The following is a 17889-nucleotide window of genomic DNA, read 5'->3' as shown; positions in this document are numbered from 1 at the left end:
AATATTTCTAGGCAACATTGCTTAGGGTAAAATTGACTCTTGGTTAGTAAAAATGGCTACCTGGAAGTAGGGGAATATCTTTGGGTTGGCCCTAACTCTGCTCTGCAAGAGGAGCTATTTGTCCATTCTGCCCATGCGCCTGGCTCTGGGGGACCCCCAAGAGGTCTATCCATTCATTGTATTCTCTGGCTACATCTGAAGTGGGTGATGAGGGGTAAGCCTTGTTGGTCTGGATTGAGATGACTATAAATTTTGAGAGGAAGCCATAATTTGGGGCTTCTCTGAGTGCAGTGACTCTTGTAACTTGGCATATCTTTTGCAGGGATTCTGGAAGTTATGCCTATGAAATTGTTACAAGATATTAGCTCCTATGTAGAATAATGCTTTTAAGACTGCTCTTGAATTTGCCTAATGTGTTCTCATTGGTCTTGAGCTGTCTAGGGGACAGATAGAGTAGCTCCGGGACACTGTGGATTGCTGCAAGACGGCTGCAGGAGAACAATGCCCTACTGGCTCTCTCTCTGAGCAGACCAGTGCCAAATGTTGGCTAGGATAGTCTTGTGTGTCTGAATGTTCAGCTGAGCCCAAGAGGGCCTAAGAGGGTGGTGTTGCAGATACACGTAAAATGCAGTCTGAAACAAGGTTCAGATTCCTGATCTCATAGTGTGGCAGAGACTAGATAATTGTGCAGTATACCTGTTTGTTTGCTTATTTTCTTCCTGGGATCAAAACTAGACTCCATTTACCCACCCTTTGCAGTATTTGTGGCCACTTAAATAAGTTCTAACCAATGGAATGTGCATGGAAGAAAAGAAGAATAATTCTAGACCTGGCCCATGAAAACCTTCCCTGTGCCTTCTCTAAATGTTCAATGCATGCCAAGGACTCTACAGCTCATGGGGTGTCCAACCTTTTGACATCTTTGGGCCACATTGGAAGAAGGAGAGTTGTCTTGGGCCACACACTAAATACCTTGTGACATGTGATCACACACACAAAAATCTCACAATGTTTTAAGTCAATTTACGATTTTGTGTTGAGCTGCATTCATAGTCATCCTGAGCTGCATGTGGCCTGTGCACCACGGGTTGGACCCCCCTGTGAGGAGTGTGAAGCTCAAGACAGACTCTCTGGATAACCACGTACAAGGTCACCTGCAATTGGGAATATCCATTTAGACTTCAAGTAAACAAGAAATACATACTTATTGTATTTAGCCCAAATAATTTGGAAGCTCGCCTGTGAAATTAGCTAGTATTTCCCCAACAGTTGTTAACTAACAACTAACATTCCTCAGATCCAGAAATTTTCACACTGGTATTATGCTAAGGGGTGCAGGCCTCACATTTTCAGGAATGGCTTTCAAATTTTTTTAACTCCTAAAATACAAACACAAGATGTATATACCATGAGCTGATGATTGGAAATAAAACTCATTTGCTCCTGAAATGGTAAGGATTGGGGTCACAGTTCCTAACTGTAATTGGGGGAAAATGTCCAGGAGAAAACATTTGTGTACATGCTGCTCTGGCTGTACTAATACCGCTGAATTTCTGTCTTGCCAGTTCAGGATGGCAGAGAAAGACTGGAGAAAGACTGGGTTGTACTAGAGATGAGGGTACACTTTTTTCTCTTCTATAGACTCCAGGCTGCATCAGGAGCTTAGCGTGGAGGGGTGGAGAGAGGGGTTCTAGTGCATGCTGTTTATAGTCATGTTTCCCATACTGTAGTTGACAGTCAATGCAACAGTAGAAAAAAAAGAATTTTATGGTTAAATAAATTAGGAAAATACTATATACTACTTTCTCCCATGGGAGAGTCTCAGTGCATATCAGCATATCAGTCTCTGAGAAAGTCTGTAATAGGGAACCTGTTTGTACCATTGTCAGTTTATAACAAATAGTAATAAGTAATATTATAAATGTATTATATTATTATATTTATTTTATACTTTATTAAATTATTAAAATTTATCTATAAATAATTTACCTGTAATAAATTACCCCAATGCCTCGGTGGGTTTATTTCTCACTCACTGCAGTTCCATGTGGGTCAGTGGGTGACTGGGAGAGAAAAGTGGTGCCTCTTGTTGTTCAGGGACCCAGGCTGCTCTCACAGTGTCTTCCAGGGCCTGAGTTCTCCTAGATTTGCTGCACCCAGCTAGTAGGGGAGGGAGTGTGGAGAAGGCACATGTGGGCACACTGGATGTGTGCCGAGGAAGAAGAGAACATGGAGATTCATGAGCAATCCCAGTAGCTATGACAAGTTTTCCTGCTGTCCCCCAAATATCTCTTTGCTCCCTCTTCCCTTACAACATACATGTTCACATCCCAGGGAGCTACCCAAAGTCCCATCTAGTCTCTCCATTAAGCTGAGACTTCAGGATTGTTTGGTGATGCAGAGTTTTGTCTGTCAGAGGCAAAAATGAAAGACACGTGGTCTCTGCCTCACAGCAATTTTCTGAAATGCTTTTACGGGCATACCTTAGATACATTGTAGGTTCAATTCCAGATTACTGCAATAAAGCCAATATCACAATAAAGACAGTTACAATATTTTTGCTGGTGGAGGATCATGCCTTCATTTTGTAAAACATGTGACACCTGTGAACTGCAATAATATGAGGTATACCGATGATCACTCAGGTCTGAAGCTCCCTGCCTCAGTTAATTTATCTGGATGTGATTCTGCTGTCCAGGAGAAACTTATTTGTTCATTGTTGCCCAAGGCCCTGACTCTGTGCTCCGAGAGGATCCCCTTTTCACTACTTTCCTTGAACTCATCTGAAGTGAGTGTTGAGGACTAAGTCCTCCTTGGTAGCTGTGCAGACTTTGCAAGCCGTTTCCTAACCATCTCATTTCAGAGCCAAGGATCTGGCTGGACCTATAGGTGAGAGCTAAAAAGCCTCCACTGATTGGGGTGAGTGGGCTATTAATGACAGTATTAAAAAGGTTTGACGGTTCCATGATGCTGCTGGTTTTCAAATGCTTGTAGTTACATTATTGTCGCTATTCTCAAAACCAGCTCATGAGGTAGGGATGTGAGGTCAATGAGAAAGGTCCCTGGGAAGTCCACAGTGCATAACTATAGGCCCATTCACCAGGCAAGACAACACTCATGACTCACTTCTGCTCTGTGGGCCTCCTTTTTACCCAGTCTAGGCCATTCTGTTTTGCAGCCAATTTAGGTTGTTAAAAGTCTGACCAGGTCTCAGATTTGTTGAGTCATCCATCTCTTTCCACCAAATGACTTGCTTTTGGCAAAGGAGGCTGAGAAGTTTCCTCAAATTCTGAGAAGCCAAATTCAAGTTCGGAACACCTGATCCCACCTTGCTCTGTCCTCTCTACAGAACCATGGAATTTCAGATCTGAAAATGGTGATAATGCTGTTCTAGACCCATGGCTTTCATTCCATCTTCTTCAGAGGTGCCTTCAGGGCACATTAGGTAGGGTTTGGATGTTGAAAAGGGTTCATTAGTGTTGGTTCTTAGGTTCTCCTCATCCCCCAAGCAGGGCGGGCCAGATTTGGTCTGTTTCATTAGAAGTGGAACCCTTTGGTTCCACTACTAACAAAGACACCTTGAAAGCCATGGTTCATAGCTAGAGCCATCATATCTGCAGATGAAAAACTTTGAGGCCCAGAAACGTTAATTGATTGGCTTAATGTCACACAGGTACTCACTGGAGGAACTGGCATTAGCACCTGCATTTTTGGAATCCCAAATAAATGTTCTTTGCACTACAGTGGCTTCCTGTTACTTCCCTTGGGATGAGATATGGCCTAAGGTAAAGGGTAGGAGTCAGTCTCTGCCCATGACTGAGAGCATGGGTGACTTGGGCAGGCAGCCTCACCCCTTGCTCTTGGTATCCCAGCTCCTCATTAATGAAGCAGGAACAATCCTGGCTCCTCATCCAGGGCAGAGCTGCTCTGTGCATGGCTGATGGTGCACCCTGCTAGGATCTTGGCACCCTTCATGCATTTTATCAGCCCTTATTTGACAGAGGACTGCCTGAATTCCTTCTGCCATGCCATCCCTCCGACCCCTGTGAAGTTGGCTAACAGTACCATTTAAAATCTCAAGTAGGAGGGGACAACACAATTGTCTCATTAGATTTTGGACTTCTAGAATGTTGTTCTTACCTAGAGGTGAAGATGGAGTGGATGGAGGTCAGCTTGATTCTTTCTCTATCCATGTACTGCGAGTATTAAATATGCAAGAGATGGCTGCTCTGTCCATGTCTCCTTCCCCCTAGTTCTCACCACATAATATTTGTTTTTGCTCAGGACTGGAAATGAGTGATTGCTTTAGATTTGCTTTTCTTTTACCAACTGGGGAAATACCTCACAGTGTCCTGTTTAAATGTGGCTTTTCACACAGTCCCAGCTTTTGTGGGAGAAGGGGCATGAGTAATTTCCTCCTGGGTGTCTTATTGCCCTGAAAAGAGGAAAACAGAGCCCCAATGTTTGGAATGCCAATGATTTAGGAAGTTTCTAGTGGGTCTGCCACTTGTTCTAACCATGAAATTTGGTCCCAGAAAAGACTCTTGCATTTGGCTGCAAGTGGGAAGGGTTCTGCAGGCCAAGGAATGGTGCCCTAGAAGTTAAGGTTTGTGTGGTGTGCCCCACCCCTAGATTCTAACCCTCCTTCCACATGCCTGTTTGATGCTCAAGTGAGTGCTGGGGCTACTCTGCATGAGAGGGGTTTGTGGGTTGGTGTCCATGAGGAAACTTGGTCAGGGCAACCTTCGTTGGTAGGAGTTTGCCCATGTTTTGAGAATTAAAGCCTATTTACTTTATAATCACAGTCACTTTTTCAGCTGTTTATATTCCAGTTTTAATTCTTTTTTTTTTGCTCCCTACTTTCTTTTTTGGTCTTTGGCAAGTGAGCAAAAATTGTTTTTGATAACTTCTAAAAGGGCATTGTAATGCTGTCCAGAGAAGAAACAGCGATCAAGTTGCCTAACAGAGAAACAGTCCATTTGAGTCTATATTTTCTCAGTACTAAATCTATGTACCCCTCCCCTACTAAATGTGTAACAACAAAGTAGGAGGTAATTTTTATTTTTTCTGAAGTGCCTTCAGGGAAATCCCTTTTAAATCTATGGATGTTAGTCCAATGAGGGAGCCTCTTCCTTTGGTCTAAATTTTGCATATCATCTGTTTCTTACAGGGCTTCCGTATTGTCTCAGGCTCCACTGGAAATGCAGCAAGGATTCCTGGCACATCCCAGTTGCCATAGCAACAGCAGTCTTTCCCATAATGAGCTGCATCATCTGAACTGATGTCACAGCATCATGCAGCAGGTCAAACAAGGCATCTCCTAGTATTGCATCCTACAGATGTGCTGTAAACATCAAAAGAAGACAGTGGGAGCAGGAGATGGTGAGTGTTAAATGTCTGGACATTAATTGCATGGTTGTTTTGTTGGTTAGTCTGTGTCTGCTAAGGCGGAGATGGGGGTTGTTGTCTGCTTAAAATGGACTAGGAAAAGAAGGGCTGTTTTACCTAAATCTGTTTTTCAGGCTGCTGGGTTAAGACAAAGGCCTATAAGAATCATAAAGCAATCAAAATGTATGAAATTATTCTTGCTCCATCTCTGCCTATTTTTAGTGTTCTCATGGAATTTTTCATAAACATAAGATAATTTCCTATTGTAAAATCCCAAATAGGCTCTAAAATGAGTTGTTTACAGTTTTTCAACATTGTAAAGGTATACATATATCTTTTTGATAGGGCAGAGCTAATTGGTCCCTTATTTGCTCTTGTGATTTATGAAATATTTAGTGATTTGCAGTATGAAATTCAGTATTTACTTCGGTTGGGTTTTAGTTTCTCCATGGCAAGGAATGACTGCTGAATAAGCATTTGACATAACCCTGATGTGAAAGGGGATCTCTTGCAAGACAGAATTTCTTAAAAACCTGAGGACCCAAACCAAATAAAATTACTTGAGACTTTTAGTTTATGTGATAGTCCTTTAAGCCATGCCCTTCATAGTTAGTTGAAGGACTGCCACGATGTTTTTCCGTCTCTAGCTAGTCTGTAAAATAGCTGGAGTTGTTTGCAGGCTGACTTGTGACAAGGTTCCTCTCTGCGGCAGTTGCTGTGAAGGGTAGCCCTGATGAGAGCCTCTGGAAGTGGCAGTGGTGTTGCTACGTTTGTTTAAGTTTAGCCAGAATCTGACAAGATGCATAAATAGCAGGGTCCTCAGTGAGTGTGCTGCATACAGCTCAACTCAATTCAGAAACTCCCGGTAAACATGTATCATCTTCATTTCAGCTCCCATCTCTGTCTTTGGGCATTTTCACTGTATCTTTTACCCTAAAAAATATGTGGTCTGACAATGTCAGATAAGGAGCAGTGTGTTGTCTTTTGTTTTGGGAAATGAAATGGGTTTCCCTGGTGCAGCTGATTGCTACTAAAGGAGAGAAAGGAAGAGGCACATGTCAGTTCAATTGATCAATATGTCCACTTGGAATCAGGGAGTGGTCTTTTGGCTCAGTGCTGCTGAGTTGATAGTTTTTGTTTGAGAAGTCTTACAGGAAAGAATAGCATTCCTGAGTTCCTCTTCTTTTAAGCTGTTTGTTGGGCCAGAAAGGGATGCATCATAGGAAGCAGGAAGGGCAATCCTCTAGCCAGCTTGGAGTGATTTTTTTTTTTCACAGAGTCAGGCATATTGGTCCCATTAGGCACTAGCTGGAATGAAAGACCTCAGATTTTAATTAGTTTTTTTATACACATCACACACATGCTACTCTTGGTCCTTTAAGCTTATGTGGCTGACATGCAGCTGTATGGGATGGGAGAGGTCAGCTCAGCCTGGCTTTATTGCAAGCACTTAGGAGCATGAACTGTTCACTGCTTGCTTTTTTTGTCATGTAATGTGAACAGAAAGCTCTGCTGGGAGTGCTGGGTGTGAACACAGCTAAGTCAGAAGCTCTAAGGTGACAGGGAGGAGTGCTAGATAGTGATGGGGGAAGGGATAGTGTGTCTTGTGGCTGGATTATGAGTCTAGGGAAAATCACTCAGTGCCCATTAGAATTTTTTTAAAGTATTACTTCCAAGGAAATGAAGAAAGACTTGTTTGGTAACATGAATTACTAGGAGTAAAAATAACCAAAGGCAGCATTTTAAGGAGTTTTTTATTTGCTTAATTTTTATTTCTTTTGTCTAACAGTGCTCTCAGCTGCTTCATCATGGGTGACTTGTACAATTACTGGAAGTCTTCAGGGCTAGATTCCTTAAGGGCAGTGTTAGAGAAAAGTGGAGTCATGCTTTGAGAGTGGAAGCGGCGCTGGTGGGTGTGGGCTGCCGCAGTTGTCTGGGAGAATATGCTTCTAGTACAGAAGAGCCTGTAATCTCCCCCTGCCACTGCAAATGTTGAAAATGCAGTTACAGTTCCTCAACTTTATGCTTTTATGTTTTTTTTTTGCTCCAGGAGAACAAAGCCCTAGCAATGGGAGCTGTCATCCTGGGGTTGGGTTTCTTCGCACAGGGCCACAGCCTGTGCTGCTCTTTGATTAGCTGCATGCCTTAATTACTGGCAAAGTCTATTTCAGTTGCCTTAGTTTGATGTTTAATATATCCCCAAGGGGTGGATGGGGCAAGTGAGCATGGGGGAAGGGAGTGATTGCTGTATGGCTGCATTTAGTGGTGTTTCACTGAAACTTCCTAGAATTTAAAGAATTTTTTCACAGTGACAAGTGAAAAATCATCATGACCGTCCTTACTGTGTGGCCCAGTTCAGACTATAGAAGCCTCACAAGAAGCTGACAAGAAGTACCATACTTTTGATTATGACTTTCTTTACCGAATTGCAAAGTTACAAAGAAGTTACTTCTTTGTAGTAAACTAGTCCATGGTGGAGGTGATAAAAATAGTGATCATAAAAACCACAGCTATCTCTCATTCAGCTCTTATGTATCAGGCACTGGACTCAGCATCGTATATGTATATATATTATTTCATTCTTATAATGACATTATGAGGTAGAGAGTTAATAATCTTTATAGAATTAGGTGTTAATATTCATATCTTGCAGAAACTTAGTCTTAGGCAGGTTAACAAATTTGGCCAAGGTCGCATAGTTAAGAAGTGATTGGTCCAGAACTTCAAACCACTGTGATTTGACTATGGCACCCTCATACTTACCCAGTCATCTTAGTTTTATAACATCTGAACTGTGCATACTATACAGATCAGTCATCTTCTTCACACTCACCCACCCCTTCTCATTCTAACTGGAAAATCAGATTTCGCGTGCAGAGTGAAGTCCCATTTACAACACAGATCAATTTTACTGCAGGAATGAGCATGACTCTTGATCAGATTCTACTCTGATGCAGAATTAATGCTCAGACTTTGTGCCATTACCCTTGTTTGACATATTTTTCTAGTAGGATTAACATATGGGAAATGCTACACAGATGAGCATGGGCATGGTAGAGTTGCACTAAAAGCATGTCTTACCTGAGTCAGTAATGACTCAAATTTGTTTTACCTGTCTTATCAGCTTCATATGTCATGCCATGCTAACTTTAAGATATTTTCATTCGCTGCCAACACTAGGCAAGGATAGAGGAGAAACCTCTCACAGTGAGGAAGGTGTACTCTGAATCCACCTCTTGGTCAAGAAGATAAAAGAGTTATTTTGCTGTGTGTATCAGTGGCTGAATCCAGACGCTCCCTATCTCTGACAAAGTACAAGAATGGCAGTCTTGTGCAACATCCTGGAAGCCTTGTGTTTAAGGAGAGCTGATACAGTCATCTCCACATCATTTGCCCATCCCCAGCTACCCACGCCCAGTGTCATTACTGGGCTCCAAGGGCTGTTCTTTGTTTGACTGTGGGCTAATGCACACGCTGATGGTACATTGATATTGATTCTGGTATGGTGAATACTGAGACATATTATTCCACAGAGCTCATTAGCTTTTTCTAGGTTCTGGAAAGAAGTTAACCTTTGTCCTAGCCTACTCCAAATAGGCTCAAGTTCATGTCTGCGTGAGCTACAGGAATGAAAGGCTGATCAGAAAGCAACCCAGTTATCAAGTGCAGTGACTAAGGGAATTAGCTTCCAGTTAGGGAATAAAAAAGCCAGTGGAATTTAGGGAAGTTGATTGTCCTGCTACATGTCTCATTTTCTTCTCTTTCCAATCCTAGAACTAATGAATGGTAATTTGTTTTGATCCCAGGATTCAATTCAACAAGTATTTATTGAGTATTTACTACATTCCAGGCAATATCAGTGAACACAGCAGTGAATAAGACTGTTGCAAATCTTTCCCCCACTGCATTCTAGAGCAGGAGACAAAAGCGAACAGGTATATTTGTAGTGGAATAATACATTCTCTCTGATACTGTAATACTATTTTTATTTCTATTTACTTCTATTCCATGTGCTAATAGATAAACCTATTCTCTGCACATATGGATAGGTGCAAATGCATATATGGTCCACATATGCTGGTAAAATGACTGCACTGAGTAATAACTTTATTTTTTTTCTGGTTATGTTTGGATTAGAATCTTGCTGGGTGTGGACAAAGCCAAAATGGCACTAGCATTTTGTTGGTATATGCTATTCTGAAAACTATAACTATAATCAACCAAGAAGTACATGTCTATTTCAGTTGACCTAACATATGGAAGTATGAAATGTGTGTGGCAGATTAAAGAGAGATTTTTTATTTTTATAAAAGAAATTTCTCAGCTTTAAGAATTCTTTGTTCAGAGAGCCCTCTAAATTGAAAGTTCTAGCCAGCATGTGAATGGAGGTATGTGCCACATGGGAGTAAGTGCACCAGTTACCTCCAGTCATTCACCCTGGTGTGCTTTACAGACATCACTTTAAGCGGGAAGCCTTTCTCTAAATTATCATATTAACTAATGTATTCAAAACTATGATTGTATTTTCATAAATTTTCATGAAATTTTTCAGGTGCATATTCACTCATGTATAAGTGAATGTACATGTACAAGTGACTGACTTGGGACAGTCACTTGCAGGTTGACCATTCCTCTTTGATGGCAATTGCACAACCCCACTCTGTATGTGGGCTATGAGTGGGAAGGCTTTTCAGGGGAATATCACTTTTTTAAAAAGTACATTTTATTGATTATGCTATTACAGTTATCCCATGTTGTTCTCCCCTTTGTTCCCCACTGCCCTACAGCCAGCCCCCTTCCTACCAGTATTCCCCCCCTTTGTTCATGTCTATGGCTTGTACATATAAGTTCTTTGGCTTCTCCATTTCCTATATTATTCTTAATCTCCCCTTGTCTATTTTCTCCCTACCATTTATGCTACTTATTCCCTGTATTTTTTCCCCATTCTCCTCCACCGTCTCCCCCTCCCCCCTCATAACCCTCCATGTGATCTCCATTTCCATGATTCTGTTCTTGTTCTAGTTGTTTGCTTAGTTTGTTCTTGTCTTTGTTTTTCTTTAGGTTCAGTTGTTGATAGTTGTAAGTTTGTTGTCATTTTACTGTTCATAGTTTTGATCATCTTTTTCTTAGATAAGTCCCTTTAACATTTCATATACTAAGGGCTTGGCAATGATGAACTCCTTTAACTTTACCTTGTCTGGGAAGCACTTTATCTGCTCTTCCATTCTAAATGATAGCTTTGCTGGGTAGAGTAATCTTAGATGTAGGTCCTTGCCTTTCATGACTTTGAATACTTCTTTGTAGCCCCTTCTTGCCTGCAAGGTTTCTTTTGAGAAATCAGCTCATAGTCTTATAGAAAGTCCTTTGTAGGTACCTGTCTCCTTTTCTCTTGCTGCTTTTAAAATTCCTTATCTTTCATCTTGGGTGATATAACTATGATGTGCCTTGGTGTGTGCTTCCCTGGGTCCAACTTGTTTGGGACTCTCTGAGCTTGATGGATTTCCTGGAAGTCTATTTCCTTGGCCAGACTAGGGAAGTTCTCTGTTTTTTTTTTTTCTTTCTTTTTTTTTTTTTCAAATAAGTTTTCAATTTCTTGCTCTTCCTCTTCTCCTTCTGGCACCCCTATGATTTGGATGTTGGAATGTTTAAAGTTGTCCTGGAAGTTCCTAAGCCTCTCATTTTTTTTGAATTCTTGTTTCTTCATTCTATTCTGGTTGAATGTTTATACGTCTTCCTTCTGCTCCAAATAGTTGATTTGAGTCCCAGTTTCCTTCCCTTCACTGTTGGTTCCCTATATATTTTTCATTATTTCACTTTGCATAGCCTTTACTTCTTCCTCTATTTTGCAATCATACTGAACCATTTCTGTGAACATCCTGATTACCAGTGTTTTGAACTGTGCATCGGATAGGTTGGCTATCTCTTCATTGTTTAGCTCTATTTTTGGAGTTTTGATCTCTGTTTTGATCTTTGTTTTTTCATTTGGGCCATATTTCTTTTACTTGGTGCACCCATTACTTTGTAAGGGGTGGGGCCTTCAGTATTCACTAGGGTAGGGCATGTGGGGGAAGGGTCAGAGAGGGAACAATGCTGGTTGCTCAGCTCTCCATTGGCTTTAAGACACTTCCCCTGTTACCCACAAGCAAATGGGTCCCTTCTGGTGCTGATCCCCAGGTGGGTGGGTTTGTGTATGTTTTAGGACCCTGTGGATCTCTCCAATGAATTCTCTTGTGAGGCTTGGAGTTTCTCCTGTTGCCACAATCCCCACAGGTTTTTACAGCCAGAGGTTTTGAGGCTTGAGGCTTTACTTTCCCATGCTGGAACCCTGAGTTGTGCTGTCTGTCTTGCTCCGCAGTTGTTCCTTCCACCTTATCTGCACGCAAATGTGGGACTGCCCAGTCTGCCAGCTGCTGCCACTCTGCCTGCTCTGGGCAGGTCTGCCGCTTTGCTGCACGTCTTCTCCATCCCGGCTGCCCATCTCTGCCCTTCCTACCAGTCTGAATGAATGTTTCTTCTTTAATTCCTTGGTTGATGGACTTCCAAACAGTTTGATTTTCTGGCAGTTCTGATTATTTTTTGTTTTTAAAAATGTTGTCTTTCTTTTGGTTGTGTGAGGAGCTGAAGTATATCTACCTATGCCTCCATCTTGGCCAGAAGTCAGAATATCACTTTTTATACGACTTTGGTCATAGCTATAGCTTTTTAGATGTTTTGAATTAATAAGGTACAAGATTTCTTTCCCATAAGCACATATGTCAGCAGCTGAATCCTCCAGTTGGTTTTAAGACTTTATATGGGCAAAGGAGAGACTTTATTTCCTTTATAAGCCACCAGCCATATTCTGTTATTAAGAACACGTGCTCCAAACTCTTCCAGTCATCTTGCAACTGTGTGCTTTGAGTTATAAGGGGAAATGGTGAGAGAATGTGGAACCTTTAGAACAGGGTCTCAAACTGGGTGATTCATGAGCTGATGTGGGCCTGCAGCTTGTTTGTATGGCTCCTTGGCAGGCTTCATGGGTTTGTAACCTGTGCAGGCTCTTTGAGCCCTGTGCTCAGAAGGATCTACATTTGGTTTAGTGCATCTTGAAATTCATAATATTTTTTTAAGATTTTATTTATTTATTTTTAGAGAGGGAAGGGAGGGAGAAAGAGAGAGAGAGAGAGAAACATCAATGTGTGGTTGCTGGGGGTCATGGCCTGCAACCCAGGCATGTATCCTAACTGGGAATCGAACCTGCGACACTTAGGTTCATATCCTGCGTTCCATCCACTGAGCTATGCCAGCCAGGGCTCATAATAATTTTTGATCAAGGAATTCTGCATTTTCATTTTACACTGGACCCTGAAAATTATATAGCCAGTCCCATACGGTCCCTTTGGTATAAAAAGAAATGACACACAAATTTGAGTTTTAGGCCTGTCATTAAGATTAGGTGATATGGCTCACTTGGCAAGACTTGACTGCCTTAGACAGAGCAGTATTCTCCAAATTGTAATTGTCTCCCCTGATCCCCAACTATTTATTTCCAGTGCTGCTGCTTGAGCCCTGTGGGTATTTGAGTTTGAGACTTCTGCTCTGGAACAATTCAAATAAAAATTGTAGAGCTTAAAAAAAACTAAAGGACCATTGTCAAAATAATCCAGAGCCAAGACCCCGTTGATGGTAATCAGAGGCATCCATGGCAATTTAGCACCATGCTCAGTAATTCAGTAGCATTTCTTTTATAGGCAATGGGGGACATATTACATTACACTTGGAGATATTTGGTAGGTATGGCTTATTTGTCACCACCATTGCTTTCAGGGGAGAAATTAAATCTTTTTTGCAAAGCAAGCTAATTAACCATCCTATTGGTTCATTGTTTATATTACTTCTCCTGCCCTTTCTTTTACTACTTGATTACTTTTATCACCTTCTTTGTTTAACTCATTTAAATTACACAACATTTTTATGCTGGCTGGGTATTTTTTTAGCATTATCCTTTTATTTTATTCTCTTTCCTGAAGGTTGGGGGCCGTAATTTGAAGCTGTATTACTACAGGAAAAGTTCACATTTTTTTAAATTAAAAAGGGTATTACAGTCAATACTTTTAATGAACCCTTCTCCAACAGGGCGGTTAGTTCCAGCCATGCTGATGTTCATAAGTCCAGATCTGCCATTACTGTTTATACTAATGAGATATTGGTGACAGACTCCTGGACTTTGTAGTAGGTGAAGCATTCTCACCTACTGTGTCACAGTGAGAAGCAGCTGTGTTAATTTGCTGGTGTGTGGAGAATTATTAGAGAGTTCATATGAATGACCACACTTGCCATACAGGAGAAAGGTAATTTTTTTTTGTTTTTTTTTTTTTTTTGGCTGAGTGTAAACAAGGACCTGACAAATCTAAAACTGACTCCTGTTATCTCTTAGAAGACTGTAGTGGGATAAGAACTCATGGCCTTACTTGTACCCTGAAACAATCCTCATGCCTACCACATTCACCATTGTACAAGCTATAAAACCAGCCATTTCAGATAATTTCACCAGTAGTTAGTAATCGATGAATGTATGTGAAATATCTACCATGTCCAAGACCATGTCCTGAAGGGACATACACTTTCAAATTAGGATGACCAAAGACATGCACATGTGTATTATTTGGAAGGCTTGTCATAGATTTAACACTGTGTTGTTTGGGCTCTGCTTGTGGAAAGTCCTGATTAGTTCTTCCCTTAGTCTGCAGGTACTGAGATGGAGCTCCTTTTTTTTCTTAAATAAACTCATTACTTTTTCTGACCTACTCAAATTTATTTTCCCCTCTACCCCCAAACACACACTCAGCTTTATCAATTCATAGTGCTCATAGTTTGTTTCTACCTCACCAGTGTCCTATCATTGTCCCCTTCTGCAAGAGCTCTGAACCATGGCGATCATCCCCGGTAGCAGTCCCCCAGGCCTCCATCTCTCCTGCCACCATTTATCCCCATCATGTGAGCATAAAGATAACCCATCAAAAGCCAATAACACTGTAGCTTGTGATAGCTAACTTAACTATTTTGCTGTATTTAAACTATGGTTTTTGTGTATGTGTGATTTAAAAGGAACAACTCTTTAAAATTCATATTAGTCACTCTTGTGGGGAGTTTGTGTGGGACATCAATTAGAAAAAATTAAAACAATAGGGCCTTATTGATGGAAGACTATATGCAAACATGGAAATGGGTGTGGAAAGGTAGTTTTACAATAATTTGTTCTTTAGTGTTATTATTACATTGCATTTTTAATTAAAAATAAAGAAAAATAAGGGCAGGGGGTGGTGAGATGGTGAGCAACACAGCAAGGTGCCTGAGAGGCGCACATTTTTCCAGCTTTGCCTAGGAGTGGCATGGAGCTTTTGCCACACTGTAGGGAAATACCTGTGTCAGAAAAGCAGCTGCTTAAAGAGAACAAATGGTTCTGAAAATGAAGCTAAAAATAACTACAAAACCAGGCATGATTGCTTAGAGAACCAAGAAAGAATCAAATTAGTGAATTAAGCCATTGTTGTTTTCACTAATTTAGTAATAAATAAACTGACAACATGATTTTTAAACATTTGAATTTTAGCTAACCAAACTGAACAAGTGTTTAGGGTTAGGGCGTCAGGAGATAGAGTGAGCCAAGAAGGGAAACAAGGCCACCGCTCTCACAGGCCCACAGGTCTGCCTTCCTCCCTCACGGCTCATCTCCTGCATGGAGACTCTCAGTCTATGCACATATGTATGTGTCAATTGTTGGATTTTGGGGTTCCAAAACCCAAAATGGAAACCTCTCATTTGGGGCAAACCACTGCAAACAAATCACTTTAGGTTTGGTAATGTGATCTATCATCACCATTTGAGGTTCTAGAGTATCTTCGAAAAGGATCGTTTGTTTTCATTTCAAGCCAAAAGGCAGCACTCAGCTTGCTCTTTCTTGTTTGGGAATCAAGCACATGGGGTGTGTACAGAAGGATGGTGTTCGGATCTAGCATGTAGGAACCAGAGACAATCATCATGCCAGAGACCATGATTTTTATTTTCTGAAAGAATGATTAAAAAGTTAAGACAAAACATGTTTACTCACCTTTACAACAAATAAACCTAATAATACAAATCAGGGCAAAGAACAAAAAGAAAAACCCTCTAAATTAAAAATAATTTGGAGGAACATGCCTCTTCCTAAGCTGGTTATGTTACCTCTTTGCCAGCTCCCTGCCTCTTAGCCTGGCAGGGTGGATGTTGGAGCTAGGTGTACTTACCTTTGAATCTCAGCTCTAACATAAAATTATTAGATCTGTGATCTTGAGCTTCTCAGAGTGTCATTTTTCCCATGTATAAAATGGGAAAAATACTCATTTTACAAGATGAAATGAAGTATTTTTATGTAAACTTATTGGTGCAAAGTTGGTATTTGATAAATACAAGTTATTATTATTTCACTACTCAGATTCTGTGAGTTAAAATTCTTATTCTCCTGAGAAGAAATGTAATTTTTCCTTAAATTCAATCCCAAAACCAAGAAAATAATTTTCAGAGCTTTTATTAATGGAAAGAAAAGCCCTTTAATATATTTTAAATGTTTCTATTGTGATAGGCACATATATTATATTACTTAATTACCTTTTCTTGCTTAATTTTTCTCCATAGCACTTATCACCATCAGCAAAGTATATATTTTGCTTATGTATTATTTGTCTCCCCTAAGTATGAAGCTTGTTGCATGAGGGCAGAGATTTTTTTTGTCTATTTTGTTCATCAGTGTTTCCCTACCTCCTAGATTGTGCCCACCGGTGGTTGGTAGGTGCTCCACAGATGTGTGTTGCAAGAGTGAACAGGTTCACACGGCCCTATGAGGAAGGAAACATGATTGCACTCAGTATACAGAAACTGAATTTTCTTTTTCAGTGATGCTTTTCAAAGTTCTAAATGTACCTGAATGATTCTGTTCCAGACAGCACGCCAAGAAACCCTTGTGGCTGATGGTTAGAGCATTATGTACCAACCAATTATTCTAAATTCTTCCATTGAAAATAGGGATATTGCCCAGGCTATTCTGATGGGCTCCTCTTCCCTGTGGGGTTTCTATGAGGGAGTTGGGGGGTCACAGGTCATTTGAAAGATACATTGGTTCTACTGGTGGTTTTCTCTTTATTTCCATTTCTTTAGAGTGTTTGAGTCTCCTTCCGGAAAAATTACTTATTCTCCTTTAAACCTTGAATCTTGCTGTAAAGCTCAGATTGATTGATAAATTGGTGGACTTTGAAGGAATCTTCAAGAAAAGCACCAGATAGGGAGAATGATATACTATAGCAGTCAACCCTTCCTTATTGCTATTAAAATGCTCTACTGAGAAATAAAGCAAAACATAGGCACACAACAGTACAGTTGTTTGGCCGGAAGAACATACAGCCTCATAAATGGAGGAAATAATTAAGATAGCTGATCTAAAAATAGGATGCTGTCAAAATGATTTTACTTTCAAGAAAAAAAATCTAACACCTGCTCACTGAGAAATACTCAGTTCAAAAGCATGACATTTAGAATACATCTAAGTATTTCTCAGTGAGCAGGTATGAGGTTTTTTCCTTGAAATTCAAGCCATTTTGGCAGCATTCTATTTTTAGAATTCTTTCTTCTTTAAAAGGGCAGAAGTATCTAATATATCCAAAAGCAATTAGAAAAACATTCTGGGAGAAGGCAGTGTTCTGGTTACACTGTAATAATAGCAGGCTGAATAAGAAAATGTAGTGCTGCTAAATTGAAAAACTCAGTGTTTTTACTTTATGGTTATGAAACATATTTACTACATTTGCTTTTAGCAAACTCATCAAACTACAAGGTAAAAATTATGCCTCAAAATTTCCTCACATCTGCAATACATCCCATGGCTGTTGTAATATGCAAGGATGTTATTGTGTTTAAGTAGCATGTTATTCTGATATTTTAAGAGCTCTGGAATGGAAGTAAGGAACCTGAATTTTAGTGCCTGCTGACATAATCTTCCTGAACTTCAGTTTCACAATAAAACAAAAGGGTTAAATTTAAATGATTTTTGTTTCCCTTTAGCTCTAATACTTTATGGCTCCCTTATAAGGACCACTATATCTTTCAATTATTCAGCTTCGTGGCTTTTCTAAGATGATGTTCCATAGGATATTTTAAATTTGCTTAGTGACATCAGGTAGATAAAAACATTTTTTTAATAAAGATTTTATTTATTCATTTTTAGAGAGGGAAGGGAAGGAGAAAGAGAGAGAGAGAGAAACATCAATGTGCAGTTGCTGGGGGCCGTGGCCTGCAACACAGGCATGTGCCCTGACTGGGAACTGAACCTGTGATGCTTTGGTTCACAGCCCACGCTCAATCCACTGAGCTACACCAGCCAGGGCTGAGATGAAAACATTTTAATTTAAGCACCATTTAAATTTCATTCTTGAGTTTTTCAATAGCTTGTGTTTCACAGTATTCTTGGTGGTTAAAATATAGTCAATACAT

At 40.3% G+C, this 17889-nt stretch overlaps 1 protein-coding gene across 3 annotated transcripts in view; it reads left to right on the top strand.

Moving 5' to 3' along the window:
• Window positions 1–5193: 5193 nt before the first annotated feature.
• The window catches only part of AKAP6 (A-kinase anchoring protein 6), a 470989-nt gene continuing 458293 nt past the window's right edge, over window positions 5194–17889 (top strand). For all 3 annotated transcript variants that reach the window (XR_004903997.1, XM_036029438.1, XM_036029433.1), the window contains exon 1: window positions 5194–5382. The gene's annotated coding sequence lies outside the window, so the exon portion shown is untranslated. The remainder of the gene's footprint in view (window positions 5383–17889) is intronic.

Source organism: Phyllostomus discolor, chromosome 1 (assembly GCF_004126475.2).
Source record: "Phyllostomus discolor isolate MPI-MPIP mPhyDis1 chromosome 1, mPhyDis1.pri.v3, whole genome shotgun sequence".
NCBI classification, from domain to species: Eukaryota; Metazoa; Chordata; class Mammalia; order Chiroptera; family Phyllostomidae; genus Phyllostomus; species Phyllostomus discolor.
This window is presented reverse-complemented; position numbering and strand designations above follow the sequence as displayed.